The 14,192-nt window shown below is 45.4% G+C and overlaps 1 protein-coding gene across 5 annotated transcripts in view; it reads left to right on the top strand.

Moving 5' to 3' along the window:
- Positions 1-14,192, top strand: part of wdpcp (WD repeat containing planar cell polarity effector) — a 173,408-nt gene that overhangs the window by 129,071 nt on the left and 30,145 nt on the right. The gene's annotated exons all lie outside the window — the stretch shown is intronic.

Below are 14,192 nucleotides of genomic sequence, written 5' to 3'. Positions count from 1 at the left end.
GCATAAAAGTTAAGGGCAGTAGTGACTTTCATTTCCACTGCCAGTGCAGTGAATATGATGGATTGCCCTGGCAAAGCTTCTTGGAGCTGATGACAGATGTCAGGCACAGCCTCACTGCAGATCACGAGGCTTTTTGATTTGATAACGCATAATAGCTAATGCTTTTGCAATCTATCTACTGCCTAGAGTAATAAATGCTGCATTTTGTGCACCTCTTAAGCCCGCTGTTTTTTTTTCCAAAATATACTTTATTCATAAAAATCTGTAAAAATTATATTACCAGTTTCAAACAGCACCAAGTCAAAAAATACAAATAGTGCAAAGGAGGTCCGTTTGCTTCATTACAGTCATGAGTTGCCTCACAATCCTTCCATTTCACATTTGTCATGCCAATTACATTTTTACATTTTACAGCAAATGAAAATTTTCCCGATACAGTTCGAGGGGTTTCCCATGGATCCAGCCCCTCAGTTCAGCTTGGTGGGGGGACCTTACACTGTGGTCTTTCCCCATTGAGCCTTTGCTGCGGCTGCCCCAAGCTTTAGTGCGTCCCTCAGCACGTAATCCTGGACCTTGGAATGTGCCAGTCTGCAACATTCGGTGGTGGACAACTCTTTGCGCTGGAAGACCAACAAGTTTCGGGCAGACCAAAAGGCGTCTTTTTCACCGAGTTGATAGTCCTCCAGCAGCAGTTGATGTTTGTCTCGCTGTGTGTCCCTGGGAACAGCCCGTAGAGCACAGACTCCTGTGTTACAGAGCTGTTTGGGATGAACCTCGACAAAAACCACTGAATCTCTTTCTCCACCTGCTTTTCAAAGACACATTCCAGGAGGAGGTGGGCAACCGTCTCTTCCCCACCAGAGCCACCACGGGGGCATTGTGCAGAGGGGGCGAGACTTTGGGCGTGCAGGAAGGATCTGACGGGGAGGACTCTTCTCACCACCAGCCAAGCTACATCTTGGTGCTTGTTTGAAAGTTCTGGTGATGAGGCATTCCGCCAAATGACTGGCGGTCTGCTCGGGGAACCATCCGACAGGATCCACCGTCTCTTTTTCCCGTAGGGCCTTGAAGACATTCCGTGCAGACCACTGCCTGATGGATCGGTGGTCAAAGGTGTTTTCCCACAGAAACTGCTCCACGAAGGATAGGTGGTACGGCACGGTCCAACTGCATGGAGCGTTCCGCGGCAATGTGACCAGGCCCATCCTTCGCAACACCGGGGACAGATAGAACCTCAGCACGTAGTGACACTTGGAGTTTGCGTACTGGGGATCTACACACAGCTTGATGCAGTCGCACACGAAGGTGGTCATCAGGATGAGGGCGATGTTGGGTACATTTTTCCCGCCCTTATCCAGAGGTTTGAACATCGTGTCCCTCCGGACCCGGTCCATTTTGGATCCCCAGATGAAGCGGAAAATGGCTCGGGTGACCGCCACAGCGCAGGAGTGGGGTATGGGCCAGGCCTGCGCCACGTACAGCAACAATGTGAGTGCCTCGCACCTGATGACCAAGTTCTTACCGACAATGGAGAGAGATCGCTGCCCCCACATGCTCAACTTTTGCTGTACCTTGGCTACTCGCTCCTCCCAGGTTTTGGTGCACGCCCCGGCCCTTCCGAACCATATCCCCAGCACCTTCAGGTAGTCTGACCTGACGGTAAAGGGGACAAAGGATCGGTCAGCCCAGGTTCCCAAAGAACATGGCCTCGCTCGTGCCATGGTTAACTTTGGCTCCCGAGGCCAGTTCGAACTGGTCGCAGATGCTCATCAGTCTGCGCACGGACAGCGGATCCGAGCAGAAGACGGCGACATCATCCATGTACAGGGAAGTTTTAACCGGAGTGCCTCCACTGCCTGGGATTGTCACCCCTCTTATGCTCGCATCCTTCCTAATAGACTCAGCAAAGGGTTCAATACAGCAAACAACAAGACCGGGGAGAGAGGACAGCCCTGTCGGACTCCAGATTGGATCGGGAAACTTTCCGATTCCCACCCATTGATTGAGATTGCGCTACTGATGTTTGCGTAGAGCAGTTTGATCCAATTGCAGATTTCCTCCCCAAACCCCATTTTGGAAAGCACGTCCATCATGTAGGTGTGCGATATCCTGTCAAAAGCCTTCTCCTGGTCCAGGCTGATGAGGCAGATGTCCACCCTCCTGTCCCGTACATAGGCGATCGTATCCCTAAGTAGCGCGAGACTATCAGAGATCTTCCTGCCGGGTACAGTGCAGGTCTGATCGGGGTGAATCACCAACTCCGGAGCAGACTTGACTCAACTGGCTATGACTTTGGACAGAATCTTGTAGTCAACATTCTTAAGCCCTCTGTGTGTCTGAATGGCCCACTACTCCAGTTACTGTATAGTGAGATACCTGGAAATGGTTGCAGCAGTCTGCTTTTCGAGCACCTGCGTTACTATGCACTTCTGAGAGCTTGGTGATACTTCAAAATGTAGTCACTCTTTAAACTCACTAATGACAGATCTGATTTGGAGTTGGGGGCCAATTTTAACTCATTCCAGCAGTATAAAGGACTCGATCACAGCCTGAAAACTGTGATTGGCATGTAAATGAAACCCAGTCTTGAAAAAGCTGGGGTGTCACCCTGTCAATAAAGATGAGGAGACAGGCGCACTCTGCTTCTGACCCTCCCATTATCCACCTGAAGTTAAAATTGGCTTTCATCACTGTACTTTGGATTAACCCATTTGATTGGAGTCAGCTGTTTAGAAATCAACCTAATATCTTCAGTAGTGACATTGAAGACTATTTAAGAAGTACTACTACAGTTGTGAAGAAATGCATTTACTCACTAGGTTGTATGTTTGGAAGAGTTGAAAAGAACTACAGCAACAATACTTGGACTTGGGAACCTCTTAATTTATTCGAAGAGGCACACAGAATTCATTAAAACTTTTTCATTAAAGAAGATTGAGAGGGTCACGATCAGGGGTGTAAAATGCTGAAAGGCATAGATAATATGCATGTAAATATGTTATTTAACTTCTTATGTGAGAGTAGAACACTAAGAGTGCAGAACTAATAAGCCTCAAGCAAGACTTTTTGAAAGTTTTACATGTGGTTCTTTATCTCCCTCAGATTAAACAAGCTGGAGAGAGTTCTGGTTGTAAATTGTACATGATCTCATATTTGCATGTTTGTATTTCAGCTGTTCATTCTTGTAATATATATTTTGTAACTCACAATTTTGTGTCTCCACAGTTTGAGAGAATTGTTTACAGTGCTGGTCAACACTGTATCAAAGATTAAGGGCTTGACTTTTTCAGTTTCCTGTAGGGGCAAGTGTGGGTGCGGGTGCGGATTGAAAATTGCATTCCCAGAAAGAACATAGGACATGGAACATAAGAAATAGGAGCAGGAGTAGGCCATTCGGCTCGCCGAACCTGCTCCGCCATTCAAACAGATCATGGCTGATCATTTAACTCTACGCCATTTTTCCCCACTATCCCCATATCCCTTGATGTCACTATTCAGAAATCTGTCGATTTCTCTCTTGAACATGCTCAATGATTGAGCTTCCACAGCCCTCTGGGGTAGAGAATTCAATAGATTCACCGCCTTCTGAGTAAAGAAATTCCTCCTCATCTCAGTCTTAAATGGCCTACCTTTATTCTAAGACTGTGTCCCCTGGTTCTAGACTCACCAGCTAGAAGAAACATCCTATTCCCTGAGAAAGTGGCTCCTAGTGTCCGTCCAGCATTCAGATACAAATGCAGAGGCTCTACAACCAAAGGAGAGCCATCTCCTAACACAAAGTTTCATTTAGACCATTAGCAGCTTGAAAATGTGCCTCCGTTACCTTGACTGGTTGGGTGGTCCCTCCAGTACGAGCCAGCGAGGGTGTCTTGTATTGTGGTCGTCTGCTGCGCCCAGCACAACATGACTGTACAAAGAGGCCTGAAGCTGGATGAAGAGGAGGACCTGGAGCGGAGCACCACTGCAGAAGAGGAGGGTGAAGGCGGTGCTGCAGAGGAGCCTGTTGCCAGACGTGGAGGAAGACCACCAAGGCTGTAAGGGCCATGCTGATTCAGCAACATTTCACTTGAGTGCCTCTCACCCTTATGACAGATGACTGTAACTCACATTCCATCAGAGAAAGAAGTCATCTAGCAAGCGCACACATCGGAAGAATCCCATTGCCACACAAAACTATTGAGAATGGGGTCTCCATCACCAACATTCTCACCACAGCAAACCCAGGCCCCCTTGTCACCCTCCCCTCCATCCTCCCCAAACTCCATTTTCCTTTTGACATCAAGCAATAATAATACACAAGTCTGATCAAAAGCATTAGCATTATTATTACAGGAAAATTCAATGAACAAACAAATTGAGAAAACAGCATAAGGTGACCCACAAAGTGCAACTAATGGCGTAGTGCCTTGTGTTCTGTCCACTTCTGCAGGGTGCTTCCCTTGTGGCTGGGGAAGAGGTGCAGGCAGCCTATTCTCTTGTCTCTGCCTCCGGCTGAGATGCCCATGGCTTCTGTCCTCGTCTTGGAGTTGCCCATAGGGGCTCCTCCACAGGCTGCTGCACCTGTGTCATTGCAGAGGCAACCTCTTGTCACAGGAGCTTGCAGCATGGATGGTTCCTGAATCAGAGTGGCTAAGGAGGTGAGGGATAACGTGGGTGGCCCCTTCATCAGCCTCTTCAACTTCCTCAGCCCTTTCATGACCCCCTTGCATGCTGGATGATGCCACCAGCTGGGATGCAGCTGGCATCCACTCCAAGCATCTCTGCACCATAAGCAACACTGAGCGTTCCATGCTACAGAGAGTGTCACTCTGTGCATATCAATGCACTGCTCCTACATCCACTGAGTGATCTGCGTATGGCTCGCCAATAGGTCAGCCACTCTCTCAATGAAGGAGCTCATGCACTCAGAACCCTGTGTCATAACATAGGAAAAAGGAAATAGGAGCAGGAGACTACCATTCAGCCCCTCGAGCCTGCTCCGTCATTCAACTAACCATGGCTGATGATCTACCTCAATGGCATTTTCCAGCACTATCCTCATATCCCTTGATATCTTTAATATCTAGAAACTTATTGATCTTTGCTTTAAACCTACTCAGTGACTGAGCCTCCACAGCCTTCTGGGGTAGAGAATTCCAAAGATTCACCACCCTCTGAGTTAAGAAATTCCTCCTCATCTCAGTTCTAAATGACCTACCCCTTATTCTGAGACTGTGTACCCTGGTTCTAGACCCAGGGGAAAACATCCTTCCTGCATCTAACTTGTCGAGCCCTGAAAGAATTTTGTATGCTTCAAAGAGATCACCTCTCATTCTTCTAAACTCTAGAGAATACAGGCCCAGTCGCCTCAATCTCCTCATAGGACAATCCTGCCATCTCAGGAATCAGTCTGGTGAACCTTCATTGCACTCCCTCTATGGCAAGTATGTCCTTCCTAAGATAATGAGACCAAAACTACACACAATACTCCAGGTGTGGTCTCACCAAGGTTCTATATAATTGCAGCAAAACTTCTTTACTCCTGTACTCTCATCATCATTCAGTAAAGGCCAACATACAGTGCACATTCTTCTCCATTCTCTGCCCATGGCTCCGCAATGCCTTAGGGATCTCCGACATTTGGAAACTCATCTGCCTCTGGTACTCCAGAAAAATCCACCTCCTTTGTGACACCCGAGGCCCAGCATCTTCGCCCAGTGAAGCATGGCTCTCTCTGTCCTGCATCCTCCAAGGGGGACTCCCCCACAGCTGACTGTGCCTCATACTCCTCCTCCTGCTCACTTGTGATGTGCTGCTCACCCAATGCTTCCCCCCCCCACCCCCCCCGCAATCTTTATTCAGGCCCAACGGAGGTGAGTGTATCTATGCTGCTGGATGATGCGGAGGAATGATGTGATGGTGCAGCCTCTGGGACATCTCCCCTCGCTGAGGAGGTCAGCGACAACTGGGCTGGGACACTCTACTCCCCCTTCATTACTAGCCCTGTGGGAAATGCAAGAAGGTGGCGATGAGAACACGGGTTACTCAGCAGGTGCCTCAGCACAACCAGCCCCATAGATGATAGTGGTTATATGGTCAAAGCATGCATTGAGCAGCAGTTTCCTCCATGCCCTTCGGAAGATCGGGCTATCAAATGATCCTGCTCTTCACGGCCTCACATCTCGCCATCGCCCCTGGTCTGACATGATGGCACCTTCTTGATTTCCAGTGCCGCCACCTATACCAGGGTCAGAATATGGAGTAAAAACAGAAAGTGCTGGAAAAGCTCAGCAGGTCTGGCAGCATCTGTGGAGAGAGAAGCAGAGTTAACGTTTCAGGTCACAGATTCTGAAGAAGGGTCATTGACCTGAAACATTAACTCTGCTTCTCTCTCTACAGATGCTGCCAGACCTGCTGAGTATTTCCGGCACTTTCTGTTTTTATTTCAAATTTCCAGCATCCGCAGTATTTTGCTTTTATATCAGTATGTGGAGGTCCGGTACACGACCACCCGTCCGAAACATTTCCTGGGAGTTGTTTATTTATTTAGAGATACAGCACTGAAACAGGCCCTTCGGCCGACCATCAACCACCCATTTATACTAATCCTACACTAATTCCATATTCCTACCACATCCCCACCTGTCCCTATATTTCCCTACCACCTACCTATACAGGGGGCAATTTATAATGGCCTATTTACCTATCAACCTGCAAGTCTTTGGCATGTGGGAGGAAACCGGAGGAAACCCACGCAGACACAGGGAGAACTTGCAAACGCCACACAGGCAGTACCCAGAATTGAACCCGGGTCGCTGGAGCTGTGAGGCTGTGGTGCTAACCACTGCGCCACTGTGCTGCCCCTTGTGTGCTCTCTTATCCTGCAGCATGAGGAGAGACTGATTTATGAATGGGCTGCCCTCCCTCACATATTCCAGCATGACCTTCACAAGAGCTGTTGCGCTCCTGAGTGATGCCGCCTACTCAGTTGTGCCCCATTTGTGAGGGTTGCTCACTTCTCAGTGATGCAACTGGGCATTTGAACTGACAATGTTAGGGAGACCTATGGGCACTCAGTCTGCTCTGCTTGTCTCTATGCTGGTGTATAGAGAGTTGGGGACCTGTCATCCGGGTGTCACTTGCCACTCACCTTTCTGGACCTTAATCAGGTCATTGAAACTTTTTCTACACTGGACCCACGTCCTTCTGGTCACTCCTCAGCTGCTGACCTCCGTCACCACTTCCATCCAGGCCCTCTTTCTCTGGCTGTAGGTTTGTTGTTTCTTCCAGATGTCGGAAACAAGATATCCTGTCTATCGGCGTCAATTAAAGCCTCAAGGGAAGCATCGGAGAACCTTGATGCTGCCCACGGATGTCTGCCTATGCCAGTGCTGGCCCTCTCAGTACCCTGCTGCTCCATCTCGTCAGTGAACAGCAAGCCCAGTCATGTTTGCTGTTCACCTTTTCAAAGGGCCCTTGGTTACTGGGTCCTGCTTCCAAACCACTCCTGGCATTGCTAATTGGGCACCGAACTCACCCCTGGGCCAATTAGGCCATTTGCATGTGCAAATCGCATTGCAAAACTGACGCTGACGCAACACGGGGTCAGGACCCGGAAATGATCTGGCTGTCGGGTTCCTGACCCTGGACTGAAAATCCAGCTGAAAGATTTCACTATCTGAAGTTCAGCAAAGGTGAGATTTCTAGACTGCTCCAGAAAGATCCAAATCTTCATAAATGTAATTCCAATAGTTCATTCAAAGACTTGTTAAAATTTACTCAGTTTTAAAGTATACAAAGTTGTGTGTCGCATTTCTTGAATTTTATTTGATCATTTTGCCACCAAAAGAAGTTGAAAGTAGTTACTTCTACTCTGTTTAAAAGCAATGTGCATTCTCACAAGTTTTTTTAAAAAGTCTCCTGGAAGAAAGGTGGTTTAATATACTAATCAGAAGTAGTATTTGCCAGAAATCAAACAATAATTTGTCTGGGTATTTGAAAGACATCAGTCATAGTCATGCTGGAAAACCCTTTGAATCTGTCCGTCTGTGAGACAGACAGGCTTTTTAACAGATTGAGGACCCTTTAAGAGTATACACTGAGGATGCCAGTCAGTTTTCTGGAAATATGATGCTCTAGAGGCAAGTGTCAAATATCTGTGAAATCCAGGGAACTCGGGACGGAGTCGTTCCACTCTGGGTTATAGCACAGGATGCAGAGAGACTATTTAATCTAAGCAAACCCCATTCATAATATTGTTTTGATGTATAGTGAACAGTTACTTTGTCTTGCATGTTTACAGATGTTTGTGAAAGTGCTAACTATTGTTTAGTGAAAGGTGCATGTAGTGTATTTGGATTTCCAAAAGGCATTCGATAAGGTGCCACATAAAGGGTTACTACACAAGATAGAGCTCATGGTGTTGGGGGTAATATATTAACCTGGATAGAGGATTGGTTAACTAACAGGAAACTGTCGGGATAAATGGGTCATTTTCAGATTGACAGACTGTAACTAGTGGAGTGCCACAGGGTTCAGTACTGGGGCCTCAACTATTTACAGTTTATATTAATGACTTGGATGAAGGAACTGAGTGTATTGTAGCCATAGCTTGCTGACGATACAAAGATAGCTGGAAAAGCAAGTTGTGAGGATACAAAGGGCTGGTTTTTACCAGCACCCCCCACCCCCGCCCCAACGTCGAGGGTCGTGGCTGGGTGGGGAGGCGTAAAATACGTCCGGAAGAGGCCCGCCATGGACTTCGATGCCGGGAAGGCCCTGCCCCATATTACTAGTGGCAGCAAGGCCTCGTGGCGGACCCCTGCTGCTCAGCAATGGAAACTTAATTAAAATATTTAAATTAATTATGCATTAATTAACATTTACCTTGTCGCAACGGCCGTCCCTCACCAATATTCCTGCCAGTTGCCGGAAGTCCCGCGCCTTCAGATCTCCATTCGGAGATCCGAGGCAGAACACTGGTGGGAGGGGGGAGGAGTGAAGTTTTCAGGGCAGTGGGGGGAGCGGAGAAAACTCTTGCTATTGGCTGAGGGGGTGATGGGAAGGGGTTGAAGGTCAAAGTTAATAAAGTTCAGAATCAGAAGAAAAGTTTTTTTGGAGGGAGAGGGCAATTAATAAACTGATTAGTCATGGGGTGGGTGGGAGAGGGAATTGGAACTTTGAATAAAATTTTTATTTTTAAAAAACTGTCACTTTAAAAATTTAAATGCTTTGGAAGTGCCTGAAGCCCTTTAAAAATGGTGCACCCGCGCCTGCACAGTGGTGCCGGACGCCGTTACCGGGGAGGGAGTGCCCGCCGCTTCTGCGTCATCTGGGGTGGGTGGTCTGTCCCGGTCATGTAAATGAGCTGCGGACACATCTTGTGCGTGCACCACGCCGTTTTTGAAGCTGAGATCAGCAGCGAGCTGGATGTATTCAGCCCAAAGACTCTGTAAAGGGATATAGATAGGTTAAATAAGTGGGCAAAAATTTGGCAGATGGAGTACAATGTGGGAAAATGTGAGGTTCTCCACTTTGGTAGAAAGAATCGGAAAGCAGAATATTATTTAAATGGAGGGAGACTGCTGAATGCTGTGGTACAGAGGGATCTGAGTGCCCACGTACACAAATCACAAAATGTTAACATGCAGGTACACCAAGTAATTAGGAAGGCAAAAGGAATATTGGCCTTTATTGCAAGGGGGATGGAGTATAAAAGTAGGGAAGTCTTGCTACAACTGTACAGGGCATTGGTGAAACTGCACCTAGAGTACTGTGTACAGTTCTGGTCTCCTTACTGGAGGGATATACTTGCATTGGAAGCAGTTCAGAGAAGGTTCACTGGATTGATTCCTCGGATGCAGGGTTTGTCTTATGAGGAAAAGTTAAGCAGGTTGGTCCAATGGAATCATCGAAAGTCTAAGGCACAGAAAGAGGCCATTTGGCCCATCGTGTCTGTGCCAGCCGAAGAACCATCCACCCATTCTAATCCCACCTTCCAGCATTTGGTCCGTAGCCCTGCAGATTACAGCACTTGAGGTGCAAATCCAGACACCTCTTGAATGAGTTGAGGGTTCCTGCCTCAACTACCCTTTCAGGCAGTGAGTTCCAGACCACCACCACCCTCTAGGTGAAAAGATTTTTCCTCATCTCCCCTCTAATTTTTCTACCAATCACTTTAAATCTATGCCCCCTCATCACTGACCTCTCTGCTAAGGTAAATAGGCCCTTCACCTCCACTCTATCTAGGCCCCTCAAAATTTTGTACATTTCAATCAGATCTCCCCTCAGTCTTCTCTGTTCCAAGGAGAACAACCCCAGCCTATCCAATCTTTCCTCATAGCTGCATTTTTCCAGTCCTGGCAACATCCTCGTAAATCTCCTCTGTACCCTCTCTAGTACAATTACATCCTTTCTGTAATGAGGTGACCAGAACGGCAGACAGTACTCAAGCTGGTGCCTAATCAATGAATTATACAGTTCCAGCATAACCTCCCTGCTCTTATACTCTATATCTCGGCTAATAAAGGAAAGGATTCCATATGCCTTCTTAACCCCCTTTTCAACCTGTCCTGCTACCTTCAGGGATCTGTGGACATTCACTTCAAGGTCCCTCGCTTCCTCTACACCTCAGTATTTTCCCATTAATCGTGTATTCCTTTTCCTTGTTTGACCTCCCCAAATGCATCACCTCACACTTCTCCAGGTTGAATTCCATTTGCCACTATTCTGCCCATCTGACCAGACCATCAATATCTTCCTGCAGCCTACAGTTACCCTCCTCGCTATCTACCACACGGCCAATCTTTGTGTCGTCTGCAAACTTCTTGATCATGCCCCCTACATTTACATCCAAATTGTTAATATATACCACACAAAGCAGGGGACCCAGTACTGAGCCCTGTGGAACGCCACTGGAAACAGCCCTTCAGTCGCTCAAATGCCCGTCAATAATTACCCTTTGTTTCCTGCCACTGAGCCAATTTTGTATCCACCTTGCTGCATTCCCCGGATCCCATGGGATTTTTTTTAACCAGTCTGCCATGTGTGACCATAGACCACATCAACTGCACTATCCTCCTCTATCTCCCTTGTTACTTCTTCAAAATGTTCAATCAGTTGAAACTCATTGGAGTTTAGAAGAATGAGAGGTGATCATATTGAAACATATCAGATTTGAGGGGGCTTGACAGGGTAGATGCAGAGAGGATGTTTCAATTTCTTCTCTCCGGGTCACTAATCTTTGGAATTCTCTTCCCCAGAGAGCAGTGGAGGCTGGGTCATTGAATATATTCAAGGCTGAGTTAGACAGATTTTTGATTTACAAGGGAGTCGAGGGTTATGGGGGGCAGTTGGGAAAGTGGAGTTAAGGCCACAATCAGAACAGCCATGATCTTACTGAATGGCAGAGCAGGCTTGAGGGGCCAAATGGTCTGCTCCTCTCCTATTTCTTATGTTCTTAAGAAAATTGGGGAGAAAGGCTTATGCTTTTCAATTTTGTGCTTAACACTTTAAATACAAGATGTTACTGCAATGTAGCAACAGTCCTCCATTACGCATTATTACTTTTGCAAAAAATAAATAAATATTTTGGTTTAGAATTTCCAATTGGTGTTTCACTTCATATACTTTATTTTATTTCCCCCCACAATTTGTATTTAGCAGTGATGATCACTGCGAGGGAATATCTATTTTCATGCTGGTGAACAGTTGCTGCCAAAGTGGCAGAAATAGCGATCAGAGATGCATGCCATTACTAACCCAATTCTGACTTTCCTATGTTCAGTACTAGTTGAGAGAGAATTAACTTGGGCAAATACTGCCCTGGATTTCATTTTTTAAAAATATATAAATTCTCTTAAAAGGCTGGAATCCTGTATTCAGCGAGTCCAGACTTCAGTCACGTGTCCAAATAACATTGTTGTGGTGAACTTAAAGCAAGGAAATGTATTTTGTTGTAGCGCAACACTCCTATAGCCATTCAGCAAGAGTGTTTACTGCGTCATGGTTGGCTGCTTCTAGTTTAAACAACATTAGAAGATCATTAAGCTGTCCAACTGAATGCGTAATTGGCTGTTTACCTGCAGTACAGTAAAATAGGTCAAGTGATCAGCGGGATCAGACATTTCCTACAGTGGTCCTTAAACACACAGCCCTCCCATCAGCTAATTTGTAATAGTCCCTCTAGTTAAGCACTATATACTACATATTACTGTGGGTTACTTAATAATTTAATATGCTTTTTGATATATCAGAATTTTATACAAGAAAAGTTACATTTTCTTTCCTGGGTTTTACGTTCTGACATTATATCATTTCACAGATGTCCACAAAAAGTGAGATTATTTGAGTGAGGAATAATAATTTTTGAGAATTGGAAAAGGTTATTGCAAGACTGACTTCCAATCAAAGATCAATGTGTGAATTCCAGTCTTATGATTCATTCAAGGAAGGATTTAATTACAGATTAACATTACTTTCTACATATTAATGCTGCCAATATTTGTGTGAGTCATTTTAGTGGGCTTTTTTTTTTAAAAAAGCAAGCTCGCCTACTTGCCTGGATCTGAAAATGTGTGTGTTGGTAAGAGAGGTTTTCAATGCTTATGAGACTGTAGGAATCCAGTTATGCCTTATGCCAAAAATGTAACCAAGGGGCTCATCTACATAAAGAGCTGAACATAGGAAATAGGAGAAGGAGTAAACAGTTTAGCCCCTCAAGCCTGCTCTGCCATCCAAATAGACCATGGCTGATCTTCTACCTCAAAGCCATTTTCCCACACTATCCCCATATCCCTTGATATCTTTAATATCTAGAAATCTATCGATCTCTGTCTTGAACATACTCAATGATTGAGCCTCCACAGTCCTCTGGGGTAGAGAATTCCAAAGATTCACCACCCTCTGAGTTAAGAAATTCCTCCTCATCTCAGTTCTAAATGGCCTACCCCTTATTCCGAGACTGTGTACCCTGGTTTTAGACCCCTCAGCCAGAGGAAACATACTTTCTGCACCTGCCCTATCAAGCTGTGTAAGAATTTTGAATGTTTCAATGTGATTACCTCTCATTCTTCTAAATTCGAGAGAAAATAGGCCCAGTCTCTTCAATCTCTCCTCATAGGACAACCCTGCCATCCCAGGGATCAGTTTGGTAACCTTTGTTGCACTCCCTCTATGGCAAGTATGTCCTTCCTAAGGTAAGGACACCAAAACTGCACATAATACTCCAGGTGCGGTCTCGCCAAGGCTATTTACAAGTGCAGTAAGACTTCTTTACTCCTGTACTCTCATCCTCTTGCAATAAAAGCCAACATACCATTTGCCGCCTTAATTGCTTGCTGCAACCACATGTTAGCTTTCAGTGACTTATTAACAAGGACACCCAGGTCCCTTTGGACATCAACACTTCCCAACCTCTCTCCATTTAAGAAATACTCTGCATTTCTGTTTTCCCTACCAAAGTGGATAACTTCACATTTTAAATATAAATGATGGTTGGAACTTCACAAAGGACAGCCTTGATTTCTACTGTGTGCCTACTTTCTACCTCAGTGCTTAACCATAGAAATATTCTGTGTTTGTGTGTTATGACTGTCTAAGTGGTATCTGTTGGAGTTATTAGAAAATATCTATTTTGTATTCACCAACTACACATTCAAATATCTAATTAGCATAATTTTTTGAATTTGTTATCCTTAATAGCATAAGTAGACAGTACAAGTTATTGCTGAACTGTTGGTAAACAGTAATTTTCCAATTAACCAATTTTGACCTGATATCTATCAGGTTTCCTAAGGATAGAACTTAACATTTTGAGTGATTAAAAAGGATGAGGGAAAGCTATGGGAGTGCTCCATGGATGAAAATTGTGCCTCCAACTCTTCCATTAAAAAGACTTCCTAAATATATTCTGCTTGTTCGGAGATACTTCATTACAGCAGGCATGTCTTTTGTTTTGCCATCATGGATTATGCAGTGACATAACTTACAGGGATGTTCTTTGAGCAAGTCTATTAATTTTCATTTACTGGAAATACAGACTCAAAATGATGAGTTTCAATGAGGTTAAAAATATATCGCTTAAACCAACATCTCCCAACAAGCAAAGGATATCTTTTTTTTTTAGAAAGTACTTTGTATAGAGAGTGCTCCTTCAGCCTTTTCATATTATTTTTTCTCCTCCTTTTCTAAGACCCCATCTCAAGCTGGGTTGC

Source organism: Heterodontus francisci, chromosome 13, assembly GCF_036365525.1.
Source record: "Heterodontus francisci isolate sHetFra1 chromosome 13, sHetFra1.hap1, whole genome shotgun sequence".
Classification (NCBI taxonomy): Eukaryota; Metazoa; Chordata; class Chondrichthyes; order Heterodontiformes; family Heterodontidae; genus Heterodontus; species Heterodontus francisci.
Note: the sequence above shows the minus strand (reverse complement) of the source record. Positions and strands in the feature narration are given on the sequence as shown.